Source organism: Suricata suricatta, chromosome 14 (assembly GCF_006229205.1).
Source record: "Suricata suricatta isolate VVHF042 chromosome 14, meerkat_22Aug2017_6uvM2_HiC, whole genome shotgun sequence".
NCBI classification, from domain to species: Eukaryota; Metazoa; Chordata; class Mammalia; order Carnivora; family Herpestidae; genus Suricata; species Suricata suricatta.
The window spans coordinates 26,556,655-26,561,428 of record NC_043713.1 but is presented as its reverse complement, the minus strand read 5'-3'; the positions used below and the strand labels follow the sequence as shown (position 1 = coordinate 26,561,428).

General features: G+C 47.8%; 1 protein-coding gene across 2 annotated transcripts in view; it reads right to left on the bottom strand.

Moving 5' to 3' along the window:
- LOC115278315 (lipoxygenase homology domain-containing protein 1) overlaps positions 1 to 4,774 on the bottom strand; it is a 69,608-nt gene that overhangs the window by 25,076 nt on the left and 39,758 nt on the right. The window lies entirely within an intron of this gene.

Genomic DNA, 4,774 nt, shown 5'->3' with positions numbered 1-4,774 from the left:
GGGGGGGAAGACAGGTGGTGGTGATGGTGGAGGGCACTTGAGGGGAAGAGCACTGGGTGTTGTATGGAAAACAATTTGACAATAAAATATTATGGAAAAAAAAATAAAAAGAAGTGAAAACATTCTCCCAAAGGTCTGCCCTAAATCTCTCCTGCTCTAATTTAAGCCCTGTCTGTCCTTCTGGTCTGTGGAAGCTAGGAGGAGGTACTCACTACTAGTTTCCTCTCAAGCTCATGTCAAATACTAGAAATTCTCTCTCTCAAATAATCTTTCAACCAGTTGACTTCTCACCAAGTATATAGTTTTGCAGATCAAAGGAACTTTAGAATTCTTTTTTTAATTGTTTATTTTTGAGAGAGATAGAGAGAGAGCACATGAGCAGGGGAGGGACAGAGAGAGAGGGAGTCACAGAATCTGAAGCAGGCTCTAGGCTCTGAGCTGTCAGCACAGAGCCCAACGCAAGGCTTGAACCCATGAACCAGGAGATCATGACCTGAGCTGAAGATAGATGCTTAACCAACTGAGCTGCCCAGGCATCCCAAAGGAACTTTAGAATTCTTGGCTTTGGGTTTCTCATTAATTACCACCCTTTGAATTTAGCCAAGTATCCCTTTTTTATGGAGATTTTTATGGTGAAGCAGGTATAAGGAGAAAGGGAGAAAGAAATAAGCTTTTCTTCTAGAAGACTCAAGAGTGGGTAACTTTGCCCCTTCACTTGATAATGGGCTAGACCCCCGTTACACATGGCTGGACCTTCTCTCAGGGAGAAAGGCCCACAACCAAAGCGAGAGCCCCTTTGTGACCCTTCATCCCTCCACAACTCACCAACCACATCTTTCTGCTGGCTCAGAGCCCCTCAGGAACCTCAGCTGATGTGCAGAGAGGCTCTCCCATTGAGGGGCCACCTTTGGAGAGGCAGTTAGCCTTTGATCCAGGTCCCCGTTGTCTCTGGCTCAGGAGGACAGGGCTGCCCCAGTGGCCCAGAGTATGCCCTGCTCATCTGCCCTTCATTGCCATTGAGCCCTGCTCAAAGGAGCCTCTTCACAGCAGCTGAAGAGGTGGAGTTCAGGGACTACAACCTTGGCCTCCCCTCAATCCCTTCACGTTCTGGTTTCCTTCTGTTCCCTACCCCCCAGCAAAGGCTGTCCATCCTTGGAAAAGGGCCTGGCACCTACCCATTCACTGGTCTCTGTGACTTAGAACAACTGGAGAGCTAACAAGAAAAGCAACTAGTTAATGGAAGAATCTGAGACACTGCTAAAAAGCTAGGGAAGGTGTGTGGGTAGGGAGCCTGGGGAGGGACTGGTGGGAAGACCAGAAAGGAGGGTGTGGGGTCCAAAGCCAGCCTCGCTGGGGGCAGCTGCTTAGGTAGTCTGCCTTTGTGCATCTTAGAGGCCTGGCCAGGACTCTTGGGAATTGCTGGAGTCAGAGCCTCAGCCTCAGCTTCATGCTGGACCAAATGGCTTCCAGACTGGGCTCTCCATACCAATGGCCATCTAGTTCATACCTCCAGTGACAGGCCCCACACCAGCCTGGGGCAGCTCTTTCTCTCTGGACAGTGGTCACCAACTCCTGATGTGTTCTGTTCACACTGAGTTGGGCCTCCCCTCACTGGCCCCAGGTCTGCCCACCTGAGCTCACTGTTTCATTAGCTACAGCTCGGCCACACTTGATGTCTCTACATCCCCAGTCCTTGCAACAGGCCACCTGAACTCTCTTCTCCAAGCCTCTATCAACAGAATACTAGGCAGCAGTAAAGACGAGCAAATAAATCACGGCCACACTCAGCAGCTCAGAGAAATTTGAAAATCCTAATGTCGAGGAAAGAAGTAAAACATAAAATACCTGCAGCCTGATTCACTTACATAACCTGAAAATCCAGATGAGATGGAAGCTGATTGTTTAGGGAGGCATGCCCAGGGTAGGGATAAAATGATAAAGAAAAGCAAAAAAGTACCTCAAAAGCCAAGATAATTGTGATTTCTAGGGATGGGGAGGTAGAGTGAACCAACAGTGTTCAATTCTTGGCCTAGGGGGTGGCTGCATAGGTTTTGTTCTGTAAGTATTTATGGTTTATGCACAAATAGATGTTACATGTGCTACATTTGTTATACATGTATGAATATACATGTATGAATGGATGACTGGATACAAATATATGGAACTATATTCTCTGATTAATTTATGCCAAAGGGGCATAAAGTTATTAAACTATATGGGTCATAGAAGGAGCTCTATCCCCACACATATATATTTCATAATAAAGTTCTTTTGAAAATTAAATGTCCCTGGAACTTTTGCCTATTCCTTACATGACAGGGTTTTCAGATCCATGTGCTGTGGGTCACAGCCCTTGTGATAGGCTGATAAATACCCACCAAGGACGGTCCTTAATGCAGTCCCTAGTGTCCTCCTAAGAGGGAGGCAGAGAGATGTGACACATCCGCAAAGGAGGGGGAGATGTGAAGAGGGAGAGGGAGAGACTGGAAGATGCTGGCCTTGAAGACTGAAGAGATGTGGCTGCAAGCCAAGAAAGTCTGGCAGTTTCCAGAAGCTGGAAGAGGCAAGGAATGGCTTCTCCCCCAGAGCCTTTGAAGGGGGTGAGGCTGGGCTTGATTTCCACCAAGTGATACTGACTTCAGATTCCTGGCCTCAGGAATGTGAGAGAATACATTCCTGTTGTTTTAAGCCATTAGATTTGCAGTAAATTTTTATCACAAGCCCAAGTGGCACGGATGGAGCACTTTGGGACCATAAAGGGGGCAGATGAGCTGCACAGGGGGTACTCCAAGGATTGGCGAGTAGCAGGACCACTGCCTTGGTGGTGGTGTAAGTATCCATGGGTGCCAGCGTGCGTGGGGGGTAGAAGGCAAAGCCAATGGTCCCTGACCCCTCAGATCCCTCCTCAGGACAAGTAAGATATAAGTGAACATGGTGCATGCCCCCATGGGATATAAGAAGGCAAGAGGGAGCTGCATCCTCCTGCCTGCATCCATATTGCATGAGCATCCTTGCAGTGGTTTGAGTGCAGACCAGAGTCCAAGAAACCTCAAACAGATTTTAAATATCTATCATTCTCAAATGCCATGATCAGGCTGAACACAGGTTCGAATCTGCCAATGACCTCTTAAAGCATGACCTCCAAGCTGAAGGTGATGTGTCAGGAAGGGATCACCCAGCAGTGGGCCTGGGGCTTTCCAACTGCCTGATCTGGGTGTTCTCAAAGGCAGCCTGCCTTCCTCTTCTGTCCTCTGAGACTTGTCTCCAAGCCCAACTGAGAGAAGGACTCAGCCTCCCCAACAACTCCTCTACCCCTAAAGCCCCCCTCTTTCCATTCTCAGAGCTTTCATGCTCACCAGGCAGCGTGAGTCCTAAGTGAGAAAGATATGGAAGGGCGGCTAAAAACGTTTAAGTGTATCACAGCCCTGGCCATGGTCACTGGTCAAAGAGATCCTCACTGCCTTCTGAGGTGGCAACTGGAACCCCGGCATTCCCTTGAGCTCAGCTCCTCTTCTTTGCACTGAGGGCTGGTGAAAGCCATGGGCCATTCTGTTGGGCAGATCCAAAAGAACTCTCAATTCCCTTTGCCTCCAGAGCAAGGAATCTTCCAGGAAATGAATTCTCTACTGGACCAGAAGTGATTCCTTACAGGCTCTTACTTCCCTAAAAATCCTCACATACCTTTGTCTAAAAATAGCACCTCTACCCACTGGACACCAATGGACTCAAATTCCACCATTAAAGACTCATTCCTTGGTTTACACATTACCTTTTGAGGATGCCACCTTTTTTAGAGGCCACGTTCATTCACTAGCATCTCAGTGTGAATTAGTTTACCAGAACTGCTTCCTCCAAAGTGGCAAGCTAAGAAGTTGGGGCTTCAGCTGAGGAGTGGGGTGAGTGCATGGCTATCAACTTTGGCCTCTGGGTACAGCAGCATTTGACAACAGGGTAACTGCAGCAGGCAAACCCATGTACGACCTTCTCTGTATATGCACGCGTGCTCTGCCTCCTATCTGGTCACACACCGTTTCTTGGGGGAAGCATCTCCTTGCCTGACACCAGGCTCTGCCTATGTCACAAGCCCAAATGAGTCTTACTATCCAAGTCCCTGAGTCAAGATGTCGATGCCCAAAACAAGGCACAGGTCAAACAGAGCCACTTGCAAATGAAATAAAGCAAAATTTGAACTTGCAAACCAGTGATGCGTTTCATCACAAAGTGCAAGTCTTTATTCAGAAAAACAAGACCTTTAACTAACAAGGTGCCCAAATCATTTATAACATGGTTATATGTATAAAATTATAATTATAATATATAATTTTCAAGCAGCATTTCTAGAATTTAAGTACTACCCGACAGGTGTCTATCTCTCCCACCAGTGATTATGTCTGTGTACGTCTCAAAAATAAGGTGGGACAGTGACATGGGATAATTAAGATAAAAACAATAGGACTTTGGGTGGGGATGGAGGTTAGAGTCAGAGTACAGAGGTGAGGACTGAAAGAGCACGAAAATCCAAGCAGACAGCACTAGAGCACGTAAGATAACAGATCTCTGCCCACAGCCCTGTGGCAGGCATCCTGGGCAGCCAGCCCACCCCTGACCAGCGGCAGGCTAACAGTGGTCAGGACTTGTTCCACAACTGCCTGCTTGGGCTCTGTGTCTCTCCCCTCTGCCCTCTGCTGCTTAACATATCAGGGGCCAAGGATGGCTTGGGGGATGACAGCTGAACACAGAAAACCATCCCAAACCCAGGACTGAGTCAGGGATT